Source organism: Chiloscyllium punctatum, chromosome 36, assembly GCF_047496795.1.
Source record: "Chiloscyllium punctatum isolate Juve2018m chromosome 36, sChiPun1.3, whole genome shotgun sequence".
NCBI lineage: Eukaryota > Metazoa > Chordata > Chondrichthyes > Orectolobiformes > Hemiscylliidae > Chiloscyllium > Chiloscyllium punctatum.
Window position 1 is genome coordinate 55,097,150 of NC_092774.1, and position 12,235 is coordinate 55,109,384.

A 12,235-nucleotide genomic window follows, 5' to 3' on the forward strand; every position below is an offset into this window, starting at 1 on the left:
CATCAACCTTGTGAAAGTGTCATAACAGAAATTGCTGGAGAAACTCAGCCAGCCTGGCAACACTGGTGGAGAGAGAGAGAAAGAAACAGAGTCAATATCCTGGCCTGAGTCCAGAACAGTTGTGAAGAAGGGTCACAGCACTTGAAATGCTAACTCTGTTTCTCTCTCCACATGTGCTGCCAGTCCTATTGAGTTTCTCCAGCATTTGATGCATTTTTGTGTTTCAGATCTCCAGCATCTGCAGTTCTTCATTACACTGACTTAGTGAAGCTCAAATCCCATAAAAGGGTAGAGCAGAAGGGCTGGAATTCCTCAGCAAGTCTGGCAGCAGCTATGGAGATAAAAACAGTTAGTACTTCGGGTCATTGAATGATCTTACATCAGGGACAAACTTTTGGGGAAGCTGCAAGAGTAGAAGTCACCAGTGTAACTTCAACATCTGGGAGAACTCTCTCAGCATTGGGGGTCAGGCTGACTCAGCATTCTGGTCCTGCTTATTACCTGTTAAATTCTCAATTTGTTGTTCTTGTTATATTTCTACATGGTTGACACATTCCTATGTTTTAAAATGGAATTCCAGCAGACAGGAATTTTCCATGTAAGTAATCATACATTAGAGGGTTTGGAACGTGAATGTAACTTTTAAACATAAAGTATTTATTCATGCATGGGGTGTGGGCATCGCTGGCAATGCCAGCATTTATACCCATCCTTAACCACCCTGTGGTTGGTTGGAAAAGTGCATGAAGGTTTCTGAGATTGTCTTGATCAGCACAGCAATCTCAAAGATGGGTGTGCTCAGGTAGAAGTACCCTCCACTCCCACAGCCAAGTCTCCATTCACTTCAATTATAGATGCCATCTAAACCTCCCAGGTCAAGGACAGCATGGGATGACGATCAGAATAAAGCTACCTCTACTCTTCAATTTCAAGTGAAGCTACCTCAACACTGTTCCCAACAAACACTGCCAAGACAGAAACAGCATTGGGTTAGATACAGAGTAAATCTTCCTCTCCACTTCCCCATTCATACAGTCCCAGGACAATGACAGCAGAGGGTTAAATAAACAGTAGAGCTTCTTCCATTCGGACTGGCACTTAGTACGTCCTACACCAATCCTCAAGGAAAATTCAGAACTGAAGTATCATCTGGTACTAAATTCACACTTCCTAATGGGAATCACAGTAACAGAAAATCATGTCGTGAAACACGGCTAAAACACACACAATGTACAACAAAACGAGACTGTTCTTGGGATCAAAGACATTTAAATGACAGGAGACATCGTCCCTGCAGTGATCCGAATGTGAGCTGAACAACATTCTCATGTGAATAATATTCTCTGGGAATGCAATTTCCACCTCACTGCTGTCGATTCAGTTCCTCTGCTCTCGTTCAGGGCTGAGTTGCGGCTGACCACATTGTGGCGTGGGGTCAAGAGGTTAGACAGTTAAGGTCAACTTGGATTGAGGGCATCCTTTGTCATGCCAGTGAGGTCGAGGGTCGCTCATTTACTCAACTTATAATCGGGGACAAGGGGATGTCAGGCTGGGCTTGTATCAGTTTGAGTTTTGAAGAAACAGATGATCCGATGGAGCTGTATAACATCTGGAGAGGACTTAATGTAAATGTAATGTCAACTCAATTCTAGCCAGAGACTAGTCTCTCATTTAAGATAGGAGAGTTTTGTTTTTCTCTCAAGTGTTCTCGAGTCTTTGAAATTCACTTTTTAAGATAGCAGCATGTGGTGGTCTCACGGCATCAGTGACCTGGGTTTGATCCCACCCTCGAGCCGACTGTCTGTGTGGAGTTTGCACATTCTCCCCTTGTGTCTGCGTGGGCTTCCTCTGCTGCTGTGGCCTCCTCCCACAGTCCAACGGATGTGCAGGTGAAGGTGGATTGACCATGGGGGATGCATGGTTTTCGGGATAGGGTAACGAACTGGGTCTGTGTGGGACGGTCAGTCAATGTTGACTCGATGGGCTGAATGACCGACTTGCACGCAATTGGCCTATATCAATCAATAGTATGCACTTGCTTTATGGTTACCGACATCAAATTACATTCGTGGTTTTGGTTATTTCATCTCTTACGTTATCGTATTCAACCAACTACAGCATCTAGAAACTTGCTTAATTACTATATCCAATATCTGCAGAGTACTTTTTCTTTTTGTCACGACCATTATCGTGAACTCTGACGTGTGACCTCTTCATTGCTGTCAAAGTTCCTTATTTATCGCCGACATTGTCATGGTTTTACATTGTCGAATGTCTTCCTGGCTTTTGCAGTTAAGACCCTATATTCTGCCCTTGTCAACATTTTCCCTTACAATTCTCTACTAAGGATTTCATGAAAGACCTCAGAGTGTGGTGAGACTGCGGAACTCACTACCATAGTGAATAGTTGGGGTGGAAGACACGACAACTGAGGGTAAGCAACCCAATACAAATGAATGTCACTGTCACTACATTCACAACAGAGTGAAATTAAAACATGCAATGTCCCTCAATTTCTCAACTGTTCCGAACCAGACTTGATGAAGAACAGATCTTGCACATCAACATTATAATTTAAACAAAAACCAACAATTACAAATATAGTAAATTTTCGAGGGCAAAGTTAAAGAAGATAATCTAATTAATAGCAATTATTTAAAATCTTTGATCAAGTCCCCCACCATCTCAGAGACAGAAACTTAAGCGGCAAATTAAAAAAGAATTTTTGTTTTAAACTTACCAATTCAAGCAAACAGTTTCCAACAATGGATTGCCAAGCCTTTGTGCAATCCTTGGACTATGACTGTTTCAAAGACACGTAACTGTAAATCTAATTTAAAAGCCACTGCTGAATGTGAATAGACACCCCAAAGTATTCAGCCATTTCTTACAAGCTGGGACTCATTCCCAGAAAGAGCCAACAATTCTTTAACTGGACAGTAGGATCTCGAGAGAACAGCTCCTGGGCTCAACAAGCAGCAACACCAAATGGAAGCAAAGTTGGCAACGGGGCTGGGCGGGGCAAGAGCATAAAACAAAAAAGGCCACTGACTCTCCCACTGCACACACACTGTCAGAATACACAGGGGCTCAATCCTGGGAGTGACCCACAGCAGTTTCATGAAGTGAACCACACTTGATGAACAGATCTTGCACACCGGAATTATAATATAAACAAAAACAAACAATTATGAATACCGCAAATTTACTCGTGCAAAGTTACACAAGATGATCCAGTTAATAGCAATGATTTAATCCTTTTCATCAAGTCCTCCACCATCTCAGAGACAGAAACTTAAGGGGAAATTAGGGAAGAGAATTTTTAAAATTATCAATTCAAGCAAACCGTTTCCAAAAATGGTTTGCCAAGCCGTTGGGCAATCCTTCGATGATGAGTTATTCACATGCACATAACCGTAAATTTAATTTCTAAGTCACTGCTGAATGCGAATGGACACCCTGAAGTATTCAGCTATTTCTTCCAGACTGGAGCTCGTTCCCAGACAGAGTCAATAATTATTTAACTGGACAAGAAAAAACTAAAGAGAACAGCTGCTGGTATCAACGAGCAGCAGCGCCCACTGGAAGCAAACTTGCAGGGGTGGGGGAGCACGACGACATAAAAAAAAACTTCCGACTCTCCCACTATAAGCACTGTCAGAATGTGCACGGGTTCAGTCCTCGCAGTGGCCCACAGCAGCTTCACCAGCAGAATCAGATTGTTGGGAGCACTGGTGTGCCCGCTGGCGCTTCTGCAAGGTGCAGAATGATGAGAACCTCCGCTTCCACTCGGGGCAGGTGAATGGCCTCTCCCCGGTATGGGCCCACCTGTGCCTCAGCAGTTTGGAGGAATTGCTGAAGGCCTTCCCGCACTCTGGGCAGGGGAAGGGCCTCCCCCCCGTATTGACCCGAAGGTGGGATGCCTGGGTAAAGCCCTTCCCACACTTGAGGCAGGAGAACGGGCTCTCCCCGGTGTGGACCCGCTGTTGCCTCAGCAGGGCAGAGGTATCGTTGAAGGCCTTCCCGTACTTGGAGCAGCTGAAGGCCTTCTCTATTATGTGGACCCGGCGGTGGGTCAGTAGGACGGAGGAATAGCTGAAGGCCTTCCCGCATTCGGGGCAGGAGAATGACCTCTCGGCTGTGTGGACCCACTGGCGCCTCTGCAGTACCGAGGAATTGCTGAAGGTCTTCCCGCACTCAGGGCAGGAGAACAGTCTCACCCCGGTGTGACTGCGCCCATGAGTCTCCAGGTCAGATGGGAAATGGAAGCCTTTCCCACAGTCGCAACATTTACATGGTTTCTCCACGGGACGGGATTCCTTGGGTTTCTCCATGACCGAAGCTTCAGCTGCACACAAACGCGTGTACAGCACCTCCCTGCCGTGAATTCCTCTTCCCAGTCTGTATAACTTTTACTGGCTCCACAATCAGAGTGCTGCAACAGTCGGGTCTCTCTTCCAGTCTCACTGATGCTGAAAACGTATTGAAAGAGGAACCAAAAAGCTTGGTTGCTTCTCACAGAATCATAGTCGAAAATTGTTATAGTCCCGATGGATTCAGTGACTGCCAGACATTGACGTGAAATTGAGGACTGCAAATGCTGGAGAGTCAGAGTCAAAACACAGCCGATCAGGCAGCATCTGAGGAGCAGCAGAGTCAATGTTTCAGGCAAAGCTCTTCATCTGTTGATATTGAAATGTCCATCTTCAGATCTTCAAATAATCTGTAAAAAGAGATTACAAAAGTCATCACTGTCAGTCCAGGTTAGAAATTCCAAACAAGCAATTCTACTTTCTGCAGAACATTCTTTTCTTTTTCCACAAAATTGAAAGCACCATCCCACCCCCTCTCACCCCTCTATTCTCACTCCGCTCAAACTAATTCTCCCGACGGTACTGATACAGGATCTTACAGAGACCGAAAAGTGAAAACATCAAGACAGACACCTCTGAATTTTGGATACCTCCACCTGCAAGTTAGTATCTTTCACAATATGTAGGAGTGAGTAAGTCTGATTTAGGGAAGCAAATAAAAGTGTCAATTCAGGATTAACCTTCAATGCAGCTTCTTGAGAAACAACCAGACACGAAATGGTTAACATCTGGGGAGGTGGAAGTGGGGAGATGGAGGAAATGAGATATCAAGGCATTGTCACCGACACCAGACAGAAACTGAACATACAGGCATGGCAAACATTACGGGCAAGCCAGAGTCACAGAGATACACAGCACAGAATCAGGTTCTTCAGTCCAACTCATCCGTGCCGACCAGAGAGCCTAAATTAATCTCGTCTCATTTACCAGCACTTGGCCCATATCCCTCTGAACTCTTCCTATTCATATACCCATCCAGATGCCTTTTAAATGTTATAATTGGACCTACATCCACCACTTCCTCAGGCAGATCATTCCTTACACTTGCCTCCCTCACCCCAAACATATTATCCTCCTGTTCTGGACTTCTCCCATCCCAGGGAAATGACCTTGTCTATTTATCCTATCCATGCCTCTCATGATTCTATAAACGTCTGTAAGATCTCCCCTCACCCTCTGGTATACCGGGGAAAAAAGCTGAAGCAATGCGTTTACTTTTAGCTTCACACTCACTGAACTTTACTCCCGTGTAAAACATTGCTTCCCTCCCCCACAGTGTCCATGGGAAAAACCAAGAGTGCTGAGACTCTGGAGTTGGGAGAATGCGACGTAGAATTCCTGCAATGTGGAAACACGCCATTCAGCCCAACAAGTCCACACCGACCATCCAAAGCGTAACCTATGTGGACACTTTCCCTTATACCATTCCACCAAACTTAATGCACACTATGGGCCCATTTAGTATGGCCACTTCTCCCGAAACTGCACATCATTAGATTTTGGGAGGAAACCAGAGCACCCAGCGGAAACCCAGCAGACACGGCAGGGAGAATGTGCAAATTCCACACAGACAGTCGCCCCAAGGCTGGAATCGAAAGCGGAAAGTGCTGCCCATGTATGCAGAAAGAGGTGGGGGCTGGGAACTTTGTTAATTGTACCACACAGTGGATTGTTGAGTAAGGTTAAATCTCACGGGATCCAGGGAGAGCTAACCAACTGGGTACAAAATTTAGAAGCGCATTGTTGTGGATGCTGGAATCCTTCCTGAAAACAACAAATGCTGGAGATCACAGTGGGTCAGGCAGCGCTGTGCTATTCTATGACTGGATCGTGTGGATGTGGAGATGATGTTTCCACGAGAAGAAGGGTTGAGGATGCCAAGTCATTGAGGGCATTTAAGACAGAGATAGGTTCTTGATTAGTAAGGGGTCAAGGTTTATGAGGAGAGGGCAGCAGAATAGGATGGAGAAACACATCATCCATGATCGACTGGTGGAGAAGACTCGATGGGCCAAATGGCCTCATCCTACTCCTGTGTATTATGGTCTTAAAGCTGGGCAGATGACTTAAGGGGTTCTCACAAACTCTTTCAGAATCCCGAAGAGGAGTTGTTGGACTCGAAACTTGAACTCTTCTTTCTCTCCACAGATGCTTCCAGTCCTGCTGAGTTTTTCCCGTGTTCTCAGTTTTAGTTTCAGATTTCCAGCATCCACAGTTCTTTGTCTTATTTATCAAATTCATTTCTTGCCCTTCCCAAGTGTCTGGAATTTCATCTCCCTGATCTAGAAACTGTTCACTTACCTTAGAAATTACCACTACCTCCTTATCAAAGTAGACCCCTTTGATGCAAAATGATTGTTCAATTCTGTGACCAAAATTATTGCATTCGTAATTACTTCCACCAGGGACTCTCAATATCTCAGGCCAGAACACAGCTAGATTGTTTCAGACAATACATTTATGTGATTTGATGAAATTCCCTATTCCCGACTTTACCAGCGTGTTGCAGGGAATGGAGGGTTTGAATTAAGAAGAAGCTGGGACATTTTTCCAATGGAGCCAAGGAAGTTGACAGATAACTTTGGAGATGTTTAAAATCAGGAGGGGTATAGATTATGTGTCATTTCCAGGAGGCTCAGAATATTCTATTGCTCCAGAAGGTGTAAAAGGGGGTCAAAGCTTCAGCAGAAATCGAGCAGAGCTGAGAACAGACAACATTTAACTCTGTGGGAACAGGGAGATCAGAGGACAGAGAAATCAGGACCTGAAATCCGAACTGACACCAGACTACCATGTTATCAGTGCTTTGATTAACAGTGCCCACCCTCTACCGTTACTGAGCTTCTCACTCGACTTGAATGCCACGTATCCCTTCGATATTCCGGATCCAATCCTTGTCATTCTGAAGCCACATCTTTGTAAGGAGTCTCAGATCACAATTATTCTCTTCAATGTGTGCTGTCAATTAATTCGCTTTTGTTACAATGCAGCACACATTCACATACTGAGCTTTTAGTTTTATTTTTTGTGATGGTGAGAATCCAGTTTTGATTGCTAGTACATTTATTCTCCTTGTCCCTTTCTATCATTCTCTGGTATTTGGTTTCCAAATCACTACATTGCTCACTGGCCTTGATTTGGATTGGCTGTGCTAAATTGCCCAGTGTCCAGGGATGTGCAGGTTAGGTGGGTTAGCCATGGGAAACGCAGGGTTATCGTTTCAAAGTAATAGACGGAGTAGGCCATTTGGACCATCGACCCTGCTCCACCATTCATTAAAATCATGGCGGATCGATCAATCGTCTCAGCTCCTCCCAATTGCATTATCCGAACTACCCTTAATTCCCTTACCACGCAGAAAACCCATCCAACAGTGTCTTAATGAAGGTGCCTCTGCTGCCTCCTTGAGCACAAAATTCCATTAATTGACCATTAACCACATAGGTCCTGCCCTGAGTTGCCTCATCAAAATGCAACAGCTCATATTTGTCTAAATTAAACTCCATCCACTACTCCTTGGCCCATCGGCTCATCTGATCAATTATAATTTATATTAAACTTTCTTTCCTACCTTATTCCCTAAAAGCTGAAAATCTCCATCCCACACTCTCACCCTCCATTCTCACTTTGTTGAATCTAATAACGGATGTCTTCATCCTGAAGGGTTTGGTTCATGCTGATTAACAGGCCCACATTCAAGAGAGATCTAACTGAAACGTACAGAACATTGAACGCCCTGGACAGAGTGGACATTGGGAAGATGTTTTCATTGGGAGGAGAGACTAATACCCATGGGTATAGCCTCAGCATAAAGGGGGAATGGAGATTAGGAGAAATCTCTTTCGCCAGAGAGTGGTGAATCTATGGAATTCATTGTCACAGAAAACTGTGGAGGCCAGGTCACTGAGTATGTTTAACATTGAGATAGAGATGTACAGCACAGAAGCAGACTATTTGGTCCAACTTGTCCATGCCGACCAACTATCCCAACCCAATCTTGTCCCACCTGACAGCACACGGCCCCATATCCCTCCAAACCCTTCCTATTCATTCACCTACCCAAATGCCTTTTAAATGTTGCAATCGGACTAGCCTTCACCACTTCCTCTGGCAGATCATTCAATAAACGTACCATCCTCTGCGTGAAAAAGTTGCCCCTTAGATCTATTTTGTATCTTTCCCCTCTAATGCGAAACCCATGCCCTCTCGTTCTGGACTCCTCCACCCCAGGGAAAAGACTTTGTCTATTTATCCTATTCATGCCCCTCATGATTTTATACACGTACAGTTACGACGTTTAAAAGACATTTAGATAAGTACATGAATACGAAAGGTTCGAAGGTTTATGGGCCAAACTCTGTTAGGTGCGACGAGTTTAGTTTGAGAACATACTCAGCATGGACTTGTTGGATGAAGGGTCTTTTGAGTGCTGTCTGACTCTGTGACTGACCTGTCCTGGTCTTAAAACCATTTTCTTACCTCCCCCCATAAGCATCCACTTCTTTGTTGTTCAAAACTCAGATGAACTTAGCCTTGAATATGTTCAATGACTCCACTTCTGAACTCAATTCCTCTTCGTAATACATCACTTGCCTTGCTGATTGCCTGCTGCATCTGCCCGACAGCTGGCATTGACTGGTGTGGAGGGACTCTGAGACCCCTTAGTACATCCATACATCATTCCTGATGAAGGGCTTGTGCCTGAAACGTTCACTCTCCTGCTCCTCAGATGCTGCCTGACCTGTTGTGCTTTTCCAGTGCCGCATTTTTCGACTTTCACCTCTAGTCCTCACTTTCTCCACATTCCAATATATGACCATTTAAACAATGCACTGCTTTTTTTTTAAACAGCAAAGGCTATAATTTCACATTGCGGCACTGCACTTGCCATGTGTTTGTCAATTGAGACACAGACCTGGACCAACTTCGGGAACAGGCAAAAGACTGAGTTCTGAACAAAAACCGTAGCACACTCAAAACGTCGGCTCTGTTTCCCTTTCCACAGATGCTGCTCGACCCGTTGGCTTTCTGCAGTATTCTCTATGTTTGTTCTACACAAATGCTGCTTTCCATTAAAGAACTTCAATCCCTGTCCTCTGGTAACTGACCCGAGTCAGTGGCAATAGGTTCTTCTGATCATTAACCTGCCGATTCCCACCACGTCTTCTCCCATCATTGCCAACAGCTCCTGGAAATCTCCAGTTAACCTTCTTTGCTCCAAAGAGAACATTCCCAAACTTGGGAATGTCTCCACAAAATGGAAATTGCTCATCCCTGAACATGATGCAAATGTTACAATGGGGAAGAAGTTTTGGCAAAATATTGTCAGTTAGCAGGTGGAAAAATGTTCAGGACGTAAAACACAAATCCCAGTCTCCAGCGTTGTGAATCTTTAGAAACTCTTTGGGAAGTGGAATTAGAGGAGAATGAAGGATGAACTGTCCGACTGAGCAGCGACAGTCCAGACACGGTTCCCTTGTTTAAGAGGCTGATTGACTCTGATATTCTCGGGACATGAACTGACCTGAGACATTGAAAGAATTGTCTGCACATCAGGAATCCAAACCCATTCTCGCCTCGGGGGCGGGGGCGGGGGCGGGGGCGGGGGGGGGGTGGAAGTGTCTCTGTGGCGCAATTGGTCAGCGCGTTCGGCTGTTAACCGAAAGGTTGGTGGTTCGAGACCACCCAGGGGCGGAGTGTTTCTTGTTCTCGCTCCTACCGCTTTCTTGGCTGCGAATGTGCACGTTTTTAATGGTTTCAGGAAAATGTTTCCCAAACGGAAATCTTTTCCACTGAGGCAGTACAAAGGGGATCCTGAATTGATTGAATTTCTAACGTAAAGGACTGCGGATGCTGAGAATCCGAGACAGAAAGCTAAAATGCTGGAAAAACTCAGCAGGTTTGGCTGTACCTGCATGATGAAAAAAACGAGTTCTGAATTGGTGTCTCTGATTCTCTTTCCAAAGATGCTGCCTGACCTGCTGAGTTGCTCCTGCAATTTCTGTTTTTGTTTTATACTAAACGTCCATTTCATCTTTCGGGATGAAACACACAGACTCGCCATTTGCAGATATTTAACCCTTTCGAATCACTGTGAAGTGATTGGATTCAAACAAACTCAGCAATGATTTACTCTTTCGCAGCTCCACAGGCAGACAGACCTGGGAAATGAAGCTGTCAGTGTGGTTCTATATTGGTGGGCCGAGTGGTGAATGCGATGGACATGAAATCCATTTCGGTTTCCCCACGCAGGCGTGAACCCTGCCGACTACAGTTGAGAAACGACATCAAAAGAAAAGGGAGATTGCTCCACGGTTTTTTAAAAATGCAAATCAGTGAGGGGTTGAAATATTTCAATCACATTGGGACTGGTCGGGAATCTGTAGCCCACTCCCTGTCAGGGTGGAACAAGCAGATACCCACAGAGCTGCTATTGAGGCGATGAGCCAAGAGTTTGAAAATGAGACTAGAACAGTGAGGGGCGTGAAGTCGTGATCGAAGTTAAGCAGGCACCTGAGGACAAAGGTGTTTTATTTGCCAGTGAAAGATACTGCTTCACAAAGTTGGGACTATGGAAGGGAAGCAGTGACGGTGATTATCTTTGGCTGTTCTTCTTGTGAATGTTCCCATTGCTGCGCATGTTCGTGATAACGTGAGAACTCTGCAGCATGGCGGCGTCAGATACGCACAGGCCTGGGGCGCAATGGATGATGCATCTGACTCCACCTGCCTATTTGAAATGCAGCTCACAGCTTCTTCACACACCCCAAATGATCTTTCTCATTGTCCTGAAGCCGGCATACGGTTTGAATTTCTGGTCTGCAGGAACGAGACTCTTTTCACTGTCTCGCGTCAGTAAATGTCCCTGAGAACATCAGAGTCAAGTCATAGCGCTGTCAGAGGAGAGGAAGCTGAAATCGCCCCACACGCTGCTCACGGGCACATTTCACTTTCCCCAACTCACCGCCCCAACCACTGCGGCTCTTGGGAGTGGAAAGGGAACAAACACCAAAACCCAGTCTCAGCTTTGTAAATCTTCAGGAAATAAGAAAACTGTTCATCCCTTCGGGTCTTCCATCCTGGGCTGACAGCGTTGATTTTAAATGGCTGTCCAGTCAGTGCCGATTCGTTTTGGCTAAAAAAAATCTTACTTATCTCATCCCAGCATTTCTTGCCACAGAAAACTGTGAGGCACAGTTCATGTATATATTTCCTTGTATGGTATTTTGTAAATAACATTCGTTTGCTGGTTGTTTGTATCGGATATTTCAGGTTCATTAGCCACTGTTTAAGTGTATTGGTCGGTTTGTGAGCTACCATGATGCTGAGAGGGTTGAGTTGTCCGGACATCATTTCCCAGATGTCTTTAATGTAAAGTAATGTGGCTAGGGTTTCTGTAGATGTTGAGTCTATTTGTGTCAGTTTGTTGATGTGAAATCGGCACACTGGGTTTATTGGGTAGGCAAAAGTGAGGACTGCAGAGGCAGGAAACCAGAGTTTAGATCAGAGTGGTGAGGGAAAAGCACAGCAGGTCAGACAGCTTCCGAGGAGCAGGAAAATCGACGTTTCGGGCAAAAGCCCTTATCAGGAATAGAGGCAGCATGCTTCCAGGTGTGGCGAGATAAATTGGTGTGTGCTGGGCCGAAGGTAGCAAAGAGTACAACAGGTGAATGGGGGTGGGGATGGAGCGGATAGGTGGGAAGGTAACAGGTCAGAGAGGAGGGTGGAGCGGATAGGTGGGAAGGGAGATTGGCATGTCGGACTGGTCCTGAGGACAGCGCTCAGCTGGAGGTTTGGAACTGAGGTAAGGTGGGGGAGGGGAAATGAGGAAATTGGTGCAGTCCACATTGATGTCTTGGGGT

General features: G+C 45.3%; 1 non-coding gene across 1 annotated transcript; it reads left to right on the forward strand.

The window, feature by feature from the left end:
* Positions 1-9,993: 9,993 nt before the first annotated feature.
* On the forward strand, positions 9,994-10,067 carry trnan-guu (transfer RNA asparagine (anticodon GUU)). Its single transcript has one exon. It is a non-coding gene; the product is annotated as a tRNA-Asn (tRNA).
* The last annotated feature ends 2,168 nt before the right edge of the window (positions 10,068-12,235 follow it).